Genomic DNA, 13,376 nt, shown 5'->3' with positions numbered 1-13,376 from the left:
TGGAAAAGAGTTACTATATTATATAGTTTATTCTATCTGAAGGCAAGAAATAAAAATGCAGACTGTGTAATTTAATAAACTCTGTGGTGTTTGAAAGTGTTGAAGTAAATATTAAATATAAATGAGAATTCACACGTGCTTATTCTACATGCAAATTTGATTTAAGATGTCCTGTTTTCAGATCATAAATTAATGCTATTTATTTGTAATTTCTTGTTTTATTTCCCCTGTAGATATATTTTGATACTCTTATAAATGCACCATGGAGGGCTTGGGGTAAAACGGTATATACTATGTACACATAGTATAGTATACAGTATAGTATAGTATAGTATAGTATACACAGTATATACTATGTATATTGCTGTGTTGACAATAAAGATCTTGAATATTAACTAAGTTACCATGATCATATAGCCGGGGTAAAAAGTGAACTACCTTTGTTGAACAGAAAACCCGGGGTCATACAGTACTTATCAGTTTGTATTTCCATTGTGGGTAGGCATGTTTTCTGAGACCATTTGTTTACTTCACCCTCTATGTACATATATTTGACTTCTACTAACTGCTTAGTGTTTATGGAGTTTATAATTTTCATTTGGTTCCTGGTGTTTCGGTTTATTGTTTCCTAATCATAATGTATGTTATGTAAACTATAGGAGAGTGGCTGGAGAAGGGTAGGAGATTAGCAGTATATTGAACAAAAGAACAAAGATGTTTCTGGACCTGTTCCTAAATGAAAATAAATCCAAAATTTGACAGTGGTTGAATATGCTGAAACACCCAATTCAAGTAACTATAGATTATATAGATATATATTGATAGACTGAAATTTGTGTAGGTATTTATCTGCCTGCTTAGTAGTGTACATATACGGTAAAGGTACTTTACTAAAGTACTCAACTGCTACTCTAGTGTACATATCATATTTAAAAAATGGAGTAAAGGAACACTAATGAGGGCATACAGTATAGTTCCCAATTCTAAAGTCGCAGAATTATAAAGCACCTACAATTATATGTGAGAACTATAGGACAAGTGAAAGGAGGATGTCAAAAACATAAAATTAGCCTATAAGGATAGTCTTCTCTTCCACACACTAATGGATAGTGGCTGCAATAATCAGTACACCTCAGTGAGTAAAGTAATGAGCAAACAATGTCGCCATTAGAGCCTTTAACTCCTGCTGAGCCCACTCGTGCTAACTCTGAATGCTCTTGTGCTACGGTACCACAAATCACTCTGGATTGGAGCATCCACCAGATGGCATCGATATGTTCATAAATGACAGACTACAGCAGATGGAGACAAGCAGTCGAGACAACATACTGTATGAGATGGAGATTGGCAGAGAGGAGCAGATGGAGAGAATTTCTGAGAAAAAGGAAAAAATGATACCACAGGATGGTAAAGAAAATCAAGTGGCTATATAGCATGGACGGGATTGGCATTTAACAAATCTGCACTTGCCAGAGGAAAAGAAATAACCATTCACTTTAAAACTGAAACCCCACAAAGTTTCTCTCTCTGTAACTGCAATTTTGGATAAAACCTGTCTTATTTCACTCATCTGAATGCTGCTTTTCAAATTTTAATTTCTGTAATATGTGAAATTATTTCTTAAAACCTATTTTTCTTAGTAATATTTAAAAGGAAACATATTAAATGTGAGAGCAGAGGCTGTGGTGAGGATTAAAGCTCTTGCTGAGCAAAACCTAACAGAATAAATTCCTGAAATGTGAAATAATTTCTTTAAACTTTCTCTTTTTATTAGTGATCCTTAAATGGAAAAATATTAAATATGAGAGCACAGGTAGTCAGGAGGATTACATTTCTTGCTAAACAAAACCGAATCAGAATAAACTGACAAGGATGATTTGTTCAAATCTGAAATGACAAGAAATTCATCTCATGAGCTCATGTCCATATCAACGTGTTCTTATCAGTTGTCAAAATAGATCAAATTTCAGCATCACGCTGTCATTGTATACATAAGAAAGGAATTAGTCAAATACTTGAGGATCAGTGATGCTAAATTATGTAAGTATGGAAAACTTTTCAAATCCCATCATTCACAGAAATAGTATTTATGATCAGGAATTAACTAATTTGCTTCATCTTCTTCTTTGAGGTGAAAACCAAACTTCACAGACCTATTTAATGTTTATTTTATTTTAATTTATTTTATTTTATTTTATTTTATTTAGGACAGTGCATGTTAATGAACATAAATGTAAAAAAAAATATTACATGAATGTAAAAATACCAGATTATAGCCAAGGGCTAATTTCCATCTGTTGTCCTTAAGCATAAAGGACAGCAACCAATCTCTCTAGTCACAGCAAGGCTGAGCATTTCGGAAACAGGTAGTCACTTATTCCACTGCCCAGATGGGGGTTTTTTTTGTTTGTTTATTTGTTTGTTTGTTTTTCCAAACTCCAGTCAGAGTCACAGAACAAAGGATATAATCTCTCACAATTGCCGACAGCAAGAGAGGGTGACCCAGGGGCATCACCAAGGGGGTGCTGGGGGGGGCACTGGCCACATCCCAAAATTTGCTGCCCGCCCCCCTTGTTCTTAAAGTTAACTCCAAGTTGAAGTTGTCTTTGAAGAAATTATTTTTGTTCTAAGAGGAAATCATAATGTTTGCAATCCAACATCTGCTGCACTAAAACGATTGCTGGAAAGGTGATGGTGAGGCAGAAATGGGCTGTTATTAAAGTGATTTTTCATCTAAAAACATTTTCCCAGAAAGCATTTAGTTCTTCCTTAAAACCAGCTGTGTTTTCAGGTTAAGAAAAAGAAAAAAAAACATCAGACAAACAAACAAGTTTCCTGCATTAACTTATTCTGTTCATTTGACAACAGGATGTAACCAATCCTCATGGTTACATCGTTTGTCCTTTTTCACATAAACCTGAAAGTCACAGCTTTATGCTCATTTTTCAGTTCAGTTCAAATAGAAATAGAAAATGTATTCATCAGAGTTTATTCTGTCAAATACTTTACAATATGATCTTTAAGAGCACGTGATAGAAATGTCCTGTATTTTTACAGTACAATCAGTTGGTTTCATGTTATTGGTCCTCAGTGTGTGATATATGTAAGTTTTTTCCTCTTCTCTGTCTGTTACTGAAATAAATAAAGGCACGATGTTGTTGACCTCAGTGTTTTGTTTTTGTTTAGGTTTTCTTTATTTTTTTAACCAGTAGTTTGTGATTGGAATTTTCAGCATTGCTCTCCATTATAAGACTCCGATGTTGTGAACTTGTAACCTGGAGTTAAGAAGTTAGTTGTGACATTTTGGGTCAAAGACTGAAACTTTTAAAATAGTGGGAGTGCATGTGTATCACACATAGTTGTGTGACAGTGAAGCATTTTCTTTGTTTTTTGATGTTTTAGCATCATTTGGAATTTGGAAAGTGGTTGCAGCAAATGCCATTTAAAAGAAGCAGAAATCATTCAAGCAAAGTAACTACTGTGTGTATTTGTCATGGTCCTTGGGTTTTGTGTTGGCTTGAGGATTTTAAATCTTAAGCTCTTCCCACACAAGAAGCGATTCACTCGTCACACCTTTCTTTGTCAACGATGGTTGGGCACTACCAGATTTGCCTAGGTAACCCTCTAATGTATTTCCTTTTTATTTAATGTCACATGTTTATCAACAGTATACTGTGCTAAGTTTTAGAGAAATCTCTCATACAGCGATGGTATTTGCAGTGTTATTTGTGTGCGTTTGCTGCAGACTGAGCAACTTGTTTAGATGTTCCTATTTTGCCAGTTAGAACTGCTAAATCCTGGCGCTTCCTTTCTTGATCCTCATGATCAGAGTCGAGCCTACAAAAGATGATCACTTGAATCTGTAGCTTTTCTTCATAAGGCTTTATAACTTTAACTCTTTCTATCCAACCCACAACCTTTTACAAAAACTGTTTTGGTTCATTCTCAGACACGGCATTGATTTGTTTTTGGCTGCAACAGGGGGCTCTTTACAGCAAAAAAGCAAAAAAAATATGAAAATGCACTACATTTGCTCAACACTGAACCACAAACAGACACAGTTAGTGGCTAGCTGGTAAATACAGTGGAGCATTTAGCATCTAAAGAGGCAGAAATTCACTCAGGAGTTGGAAGAGAGAGATCAAGTACAGTCACTTTGGTACAAGTAGGCAAACAGAAACCTAACTTGAAAATTGTTATTTTCAAAAGAATTTAAAAAGTTACAAACCAAGGGTACCCCAAAGTTACCAAAAAAAGAAGAAGAATATGCTGTTAACTTGTGTTTGTTTACAAGCTGTGGGAATAGGCCTGAAAAGCCTTACCTGAGAAAGTTGGGCTGATCTCAGTTCCTTCCCTGAAGGTCCATTTTCACTTGCACCACGGATCTGATCTGAACTTACAGGAAACAAACAGCATGTGTTTGAAAACACAAAATCCATAAGAAGTCATATTATCTCCATCGCTGAAGTTTTTCACACATCTAATAAATTATTCTGGTTCAAATCAACTGTGTTTTAAAATTTGTACCTATTAGGTTTGGTTTATTTTCACACAGGCGAATCAAACCATCTGAGCAGACCTGTCTGGGATGAGACGCACAAGTAAATACAGGAAAACAACACTCTGCTCTGGATTTACATTCATTTTAAACTCAATATAATTTGTGTTTTTTGCATATATACGTTTCTATGTTTGTTGCAAGTATGTTTGCTGCATGAAAACATACTTACATACTAAGGGAAGGTGCACAGCTCAAACTTGCAGCATAGTCCTGGTAGTCAGATCGAAGTTGGATCATATACCACAAACAAACCGCTCTGGAGCTCTCTCTAAACCAAACCAGACCACCTCATTCTGAGATTACTGTGTTTACGTCTGAAAAAACAAACCCAATCAAGCAGGAAAAAGCACCAGAACTTACTAGACAGTGCAAGTGTGAAAGTATCCTTAGAGTGCCAGGTGGGGAACAAAACCAGGAGTGTGTTTATTAACTTTTTTTTCACAGGGCTATTGAGCAGCCATTCACTCAGAACAAATCATCCCTTTTATTAGTAGCAGAAGTAGCTGTTGTTGTTGGGTTTGTAATATTTTTATGTTTTGTCTGAGTTATCTTGGAAAAATGTGCACATCACCTACTGCAAACCGAATCTACCTACAGGTACAAATAAGGTAACATCAAGGTAAACCTGATGCACCATGGGTTGGCTGCCCAGCTTTCTACTGTAACAGCCTGAGGCTATTGAGGAAAAATGAGATAAACACAGTGAGGTTTTATGGCCATGCAAACGTTCGCTCACCACCTTGATCCTTTACCAGATTTGCCTCACTTTAACTTCATCCACTTTGTGAAAATCAAAACCGAAAAATCAGTATTTTGACATTTTGGAGAAGAACCATCACATACTGGAGAGGGTAAACATGGTATAAAGGCACTTCTACAGAGCGATCTTTAAGAAAAAGTTCTTTAAAAGTTCATTCTTGATTTTTATGATCCCTTTATGAGAATTTTTTGATCACATTTTGCAAGATGAAAGATTTCCTGAACAAAAGTTGGAGTCTCCTTTTCTTCCTCTTCTGCTTCCAGATGCTTCCTTTTAGCAGGGACTAAAGTGAATCATCCGTCTGATCAGCGCATTTGATTTGGCAAAAAATTTACACCACATGCTCTTTTTGATGCAACCTGCCCGTCTATCTGGGCTTGGGACCAGCTCCAGGAGCCACTTGTGACCCCCAGCGGCTGGTTCTAAACAGACGATGAAGTAAAGAGATAATATCTGTAGCCTGTTTTATTTATGACATTAACATCCATGAAATGTTCATCAGTGGCATGATGAAAAAAAGTGTAGCAGCTGAATAAGTAAAAGGATCACGAAGTCAGCAGACTGACACTTTGCATTACATTGCTTAAGTTAGGCAGAGTTAGCCCTGATAAATCACTGGCTATAGCAGTAATATGGAGGGAAATTTACTAAAAGATTTTGGGGACTCAACTAGGCATGTTTCAATATACACACAGAGACAAAGCAACTTGATCACACGTAAAACTATTTAAGAAATACATATGTCCAAACATGATCACCGCAATCACAAAGTCAACATTTATGCACAGTTATTGAAGTTCAGCTTCACAAATCTGATCACTTTTGCTTTCAAAACGTTTCTGTGCAAATGTCTAAAAACATTTGTGACATTGTTACCGCCCACTCTCCGAACCTTAAATGCATGTGCTCGAAACATCTCATCACATAGATTTACCTTCATGGCTTAAACAAGCTGCTGCTACATCCTATTCTTCTGCTGGGAAGTCAGTCAATGCTAAGCTGGAGATGCAAGAAAACCATAGCTGCACATCTCTGTGGCCTATCCTCTGAAGTGAGTATGTTGTTAACCAGAGATGGGCAGTAACGCGTAATCTGATTACTTTTTTCAAGTAACAAGTAAAGTAAGGGATTACTATTGCAAAAACGGTAATTAGATTACCGTTACTTTCCTGTAGGAACGCTGCGTTACTGCGTTACTAAAACCGTGATTTTTTTGCGAGAATGTCTCACGACAGTGACGTAAGCAAGTGCGCCGTTAGTGACAGCAGCTGTGTGCAGATCAACAGTGGATCACATATCGATTTTGGGAGAGAGTATGAGCGTGCAGCGTTTAAAGCGTGGAAGTACTGACCTTACTTTGAGTTTGATTCCATAAAAAGTGACAAAAACATTAGCGTCCATCGTGCGTGGGAAGAAAATTTATTTTTACAGCGAAAAAAAACCCTAAACTTCCAAGGAAGTACCGAGTGAGCAACGAGGTAATGGGAAATTCACAGAGAAACTCGCGGATTCTTCAACTGACCGCGGCACACCTGCACCAGGGTAAACCTCCGCCTACCGCAGTCCTGCTTTACAGGTGAAAATAGAGCAACAGGACCGCTGAGTCTTTGACTTTATTTATGTTCTGCTGTGTTTTACTTGCATCTATTTGAAAGAGTGAGTGTAAACACAAAAAATATTTTATGTGCTGGAATGTGTAGAAAATAGGTTTAAATGTTAAACTAATTTATTCAACTCAGAGAATGTTGCATATAATAAAAATTTTGCTTGATGCATAAAGTTAAAAGATTAAAACTGATAAAACAAGTTAAAAAAAGAGACTTTTCCATTTGATTACATTTTGTATGATGGATTATGCAGAAAAAGTAGAATTGGGCTGAAAGATCTATCGCTTTATCACCTCTTCAGGTTGTAAATCGTGTTTTTAAAAAGTAACTAAGTAACTAAGTAATTAATTACTTTTGAAAATAAGTAATCAGTAAAGTAACAGGATTACTTTTTGGGGGAAGTAATCAGTAATTAGTTACTGATTACTTTTTTCAAGTAACTTGACCAACACTGTTGTTAACTAACCTTTGTATATGTTGAATATTGATATAGTCCAGGTAATATGGACTTACACCTTGACGTTAAGCTTACCATTCTATGATAATAGCAGGCTAGCATTGATGTTAGCTAAATGGCTAATCCTGAATATTTTCTTGTTCAACTAGCATAATGGGATTTATGTTAAAAGCTCCATAACCTACTTTAAATGGTGTAACTTTGCATGAAAGGTTTGGTAGTTCTCTTTTGTGATCCCTTCCTGTTCCTTCAGGCGCGTCTCCACAGTTGTCTTATCTTTTTTCTGTGTCAAGTCCAGATGTCAGCGTATCTTTGTCTACATCGTTTCCTGTTTTATTTTGACATTTCTTGTTATTTGTGTCATATGTTTAGTTTTACACCGTGGCGGACCGATCCCCAGTTATTGAGACTGGCGATTGGAATTGAGCTTTTCTTCTTAAAGAGCAGAATTGCGATACGTCTGGGAGGCCTAAAAAAGAGGAAATTTAGACATCTTATTACGGTTAGTGTACCCTAAATATATAACCACACCAAACATGATGAATAACATGAACTGCACATGTGTAACTCACTCTCTAACACAATGGCAGGAAGGTCCACAGACATCATTATATTAAATAAAAACATCAACATGTTTGTCTCAAGGAACTCTGCTTGTATAGTCCCTTTAAAATAGGTGAAAGATTTCGTTTCCTCCTTATTTCTGTACTCTAACAATATCTACTCTCTCAACATCTGATTACCTATTTCTGTAGAAGTGTTGGTGCTTTTTTTGCACCTTGCGCCAGCCTCTTTCATCTTTCGCCTCCTCATTTTGAGTGTCATGAACAGGCTAGTCATGAGTACCTTGCATATGAGGCTCTCTGTAGGTAAGAGGGCTTAAGAGGCTACGTCCTCTCAGAGGCCTGTTGAGTTGTATACGAGTTGGTCTGGACCTCTCATAACATTAGCAGTGGGTGTCCTAGACTGCTAATACTGTCACACTGAGAGAGAAAGTCAAACAGAGAGAGGTGTTACTGTGTGTGCTGCACTTAAATTACAGGTAATATACCTCATTGGTTGATAGTAACATGCAGGGAAACATTGTGAGAAGCGTTGGCGTGAGTGTGTTCAGTATGACCATAGTTTGGGAGTTTGTGGCCAATATTCTTCATTTGCTTTTAATATAAACAACCACAGCAGGTATTACTTCCAGAACCTGTGTGTGTGAGACAGAGTTTGTGTGTTCCTTAATATAATCACTCTGCAGTAGCCGCGCACACACAGAGAGCACATGCAGAGAAATACACAGAGGGGTCTGTGGGATGAATTAGACAGCAGTGTGTGTAATTTACACATTCTGCAGGTCAATATTTTACTATTTTGTGTTTTTACAAGCCACTGAAAAATTTCACATATTTATTTTATGCAAATACATTTTGTTTGTACGTGTTTTTTTTCTTGATTTATGTGTATGCCCTCTTGCTATACTGATGTCGAGGAATTGAAAAGGAATATTTATTTTGTCTTGCTTGCCTTCTTGCTGTAAAGACATCTCTGGAGTTTATCGTTACAGGTGACTGGTTTTCTCGTTGTTTACAGTAAGCTTTGTTTACCACCTGACTCCCAGTACACAGCAATGAAGTTCAAAAGGGCATAAATTGGAAGTAAAACACTGCAGGCCGTCTTTAGTTTGAGTGTATTTTCCATCATACATATTAACTCTTTCTGCCACTTTGCAACAGACATATATAATATACAGAATTGTCCAATTTTAGTCTGATGCTGCTTTTAAGGGAGAGGGGGCTTTGGTTTTACTGATCACATCAATGATTCATCCATCTAGAGACGATACCATCTGACACTGGACGAGAGGAAGGGTACACTCAGGACAGAGTCCCAATCCATTGTAGGGCTAATAAAGGCAGACAACCATTCACGCGCACATTCACACCTACAACCATCAATCAACCTTACAAGGATAAATCTAAATATCAGTCAACTAAAGACGAAAGCTGGTGGCACAGTGGTGTTGTGTCACACGTTGTGTGGCATTTCCATGTTCTCCCTGAGCCTGTGTGCGTCCTGTCCAGGCACTCCGGCTTCCACTTATATCCCAACACGTGCAGGTTAGAATAACTGGTGTTCTAAGTGTGAACGTGAGCATGAATAGCTGTCTCTCTGTGTTATCCCTGTGACAGATTGGTGGCCTGTCCAAGGTGTATGAGGTGTATCCTGGCATGACAGCTGGGATAGAGTTCAGCCGCTACAACCCTGAAATGGATAAGTGGAAGAAAATGGATGAATGGATAAGGAAGAAACACAAAGGTTTAAGGTACAATTCTAAAATTCAAGGCAAAAGCAAAACATTTTGCATCTCTGTCCACTAAAAATCAAAAGACAATATCTGACTTCCGTTTTACCTGATCTACCCGACTAGGTTTTCTCCTTGTGCATCTCTGGACAGTTTTCTGCACTGCTGCTGTTTTTATATAGCTCTGTGGAGGTCCTGTTTTTACCTTTGCCATGTGTCCTTCTGCAGTTTGACATTGGTTAAAGTTACACTCAAAGCAAACACCAACTTTGTGTCACACTGACCCTTCAAAGATTATCAATTGTGGTCAGTGGTGAATATTTTACTGCAAGCCCAAGACCTGTAAAGGTTTCTAGTAAATGAGCAAATCACATTTTTTCAGCATTTATAGAAGTTGACACTACGAACGTTGACACTGGCTGTCACAGCAGAGATTCTCCTGAAGCAAGGTGGAAATGACCTGAACTGTGGTGGCTGCCATACTGTGAAAACAAAGTACTGAAAAGTAAGGAGTAATCTAAAAATTGCAGTCCTGCCTGAGACGACCTCTGGCAGTCTCTACCTTAAGGGGGAAGCTGGGCTAGTTTAAATTGCATATGGTTTTTGTTTTTATGTCACGGAAGTAGAAAAGAAAATCACGTCCTGTAGAGTTTAACATACCAAAGAACTGATCTGTTACTGGTGCCACATAAAAAAATAATGGGATCAGTGGAGACAATATGTTTCAGCTTCTAGGATCCGTGAATTTTTACCAGATTTAATGGCAATTCATTTTTTAAAGGAAGACGTTTATTGATTTTATTGATTTATTTAAAAAAAGCATAAACCAAAGAGTACAACAACAAAAGGAAACATGAATAAATCTAATGACATGAAAGCTGTCGGTTGGCCTGATTGGTGTTCTTGTATGGCTTTTGCAGTCAGAGGACAGTCAGCCCTTTTCATCTTTACTCTGTCAGTTCTGTGCCATAGTCCCCTCAGCAGTTTTTAATGCTTCTCAGGTTTCCTGTGCCCCATATTGATTTTGTCTTGGTCAGTGTCCTGCACAGCTACTCAAAACCTGGCTCAGTCCCAGTCCTGAGTCACCAAGCTTCAACCCTCAAGGTAACACTTTAAAAGGTCACTGGTTCAATTACTGGCTGCTCTAGTTCACCAAAAAGGCCTCTTCAGAGAAACCATCTCCTTTCCTTTGCTCATTAAGTTACATTTACATACATTTGCTGCCAAGTCACAGGATTATTAACCTGTGTGGTAGCTGGTTTGCCTGCTTGATTGGTTACCAAGGAAACCTGCAAATAGAGGGTCAGTTATTGGAAGCAATAGGAAAAGAGGACACGATAGAGTGGAATTTAATGATGATTTCTAATCAGCTGATTTTGCCTTATCAGCTTTGATGTTAGCTGATATTGTTTTGTGTCCTTAGCAATTGTAGCCAACTTAAAATTCCTACTAAATCTTTTCATATCGGACCTATTGTGCTCATTTTCAGACTTATATTTTCATTCTTGGACTCTAGTAGAGTAACAATATAAATCACAATCTAAAAATGTGTTTTTATCTTAAACTGGGCCCTGGTGCAGCTCCTTAGTTCTTGCTTTGTCTGAAACAAGTCATTTAAGTTCCTCTCCTTTGAGGCTACCTTCCCTTTTAAGCCAACTTTCATTTGATTGACTGCCCCGCCCTAACAGAAGGTTTGAACAGCGGGTGCTTGTGGCTGCTGTGTTCATGGTCTCATCTGTGTGCTTGAGATCGCCATGTTAAGAATATCCACTCACGATCATGCAGAGCAAAACTGTCTGAAACTGACTTTAAAACATGAGCATCCTCAGTTGTGACAATATATGTGACAGAAAACGAGGAACACTGCAATGCTTAGCAATTAAAACACATTCAATAAATTATCAAGTTAAACAATTGCATTTTGCAAATCATATACAATCATCCACATCTAATAGTTCAACATGGTTTAATATAAAGTTACTTAACAGCGCAACATGGGCAGTACTTATACAAGGATACGACGCTACTTCATTTCATGTGTAAATTAGGCAATCTAAATGCAGTAAGGACAAAATGAGACGCTGCCTCTGTTGTACTTTTGGTAGCTGGTTTTATACAAAAGGGCTCATCACTTTTTATCCAACCATCCTTTTCCAACCAGCATCAGCTTCTCTCATTCTTTTTTTATCCATGCTTTTCACAAAGCAATGACAAACACACACAAGAAACTGTCTTTCCACACACACACACACACACATACTGACCGTTCATGTCAAAGACTGATATATTAAAAGAGGAGTCAGACTTTAGTGGGCTCATTGAGGCCCCTTTTTAACAATCACATTTGAAAATGATTTGAAAATGAAAGTGCCACATGAAGGGCCTCATTTCAAAATACCATGGTTTCATTTTACAATATATGATGCTGGCTGAAATTAATCAGAAATCTTTTGAGGAGATAGAAAAAGCAACATGACATAGAGAAGAAAAAAACAATATAATATATTACAGTAAAAATAAATAAATTATGTGAAGTCCATCCCATTTGTTAATTTGTGAGGCCCTCAGACTGTGATTTTGGTCTTCCAGTGCTATGTCTTGCTAAGGTAATGGATGTTACTTCAGTCTTCAGACTCAAGTCGTTTACATCCCATTACTCTGTACTACAGAGTGAAGTGAATCACTGCAGGAAGGAAGAAGAATTAAAGCAGGTTGTTGAGTTATACTGTGCTGTGAAAAAAAATTGTCCCCTTCCTGATTTCTAATTTGTTTTCACACTTACGTGTTTTGGATTATCAAATGAATTTGAATTTTAGAGATAATAATAAAATAATTTATATGCTTAATAAGATACCCTGCGTAATTACAAAATGGAAAGTTAAAATAATGATTTTGTTTAGTAAAGGAAAAAAATCTGCCACTGTGTGAAAAGGTCATTGCCCTCAAACCTAATCTGCCACCGTTGGCAGAAAGAAATATTTCACATCGCTGTGGAGGTCTTTTTTGCATAATTATTCTATTTTAGCCACACTCGAGCATTCTGAGCTTAAACAGCCTCTTTAAAGTAATACAAAAGCATCTCAATCAGATCCAGGACACAAACCTTCCAGAAAGTCCAACTCTTTTTAGGGATCATCAAGGTGTTTTTTGGAAATTGTAAGATGAGCTTGGTGTGTGTGTTGAGCTCTGATACAGAAGCCATTTTCCCCAGTCTCTTTCTTATTGATGAATCATGAACATTGATCTAAACTGAGGCGACTGAGGCCTGCAGTTTTGTGATCTCCTGGATAAGCTATCGATGCACTCTTGAAGTAATTTTGGTTTGCCAGTCACTCCTGTGAAGGTTCAACACTGTTCCAGGGTTTTTCCATTTGTGGATTTTGGAGTCTTACTGTGGTTCACTAGAGTCCCAAAGCCTTCGAAATGAATTTATTTCAGACTGTTTTAGACTTTTTAGACTGATAGATGTCAATGATTATGTTTCTCTTTAGATGGTAGCATCATGTTTTGCTTTTTGAGATCCTTTAGCTTTCTTGACTTTGTCAAATCAGTTCTGTTTAAGTGATTTCTTGATTCAGCAGGTCTGACAGTAACCAGGTCTGGGTGTGGCTAATGAAACTGAAGTTAGCGTTCCAAAAATACTTTTCCAGAAATGCTCGGGTAGCTTTGAATAGCTCTTTCCCTTACAGCATTTTGTA

This window comes from Aulonocara stuartgranti (genome assembly GCF_965226115.1).
Source record: "Aulonocara stuartgranti genome assembly, chromosome: 12".
Taxonomy (NCBI): Eukaryota; Metazoa; Chordata; class Actinopteri; order Cichliformes; family Cichlidae; genus Aulonocara; species Aulonocara stuartgranti.
The sequence above is the reverse complement of the archived record's forward strand: the minus strand, read 5'-3'. Positions refer to the sequence as shown.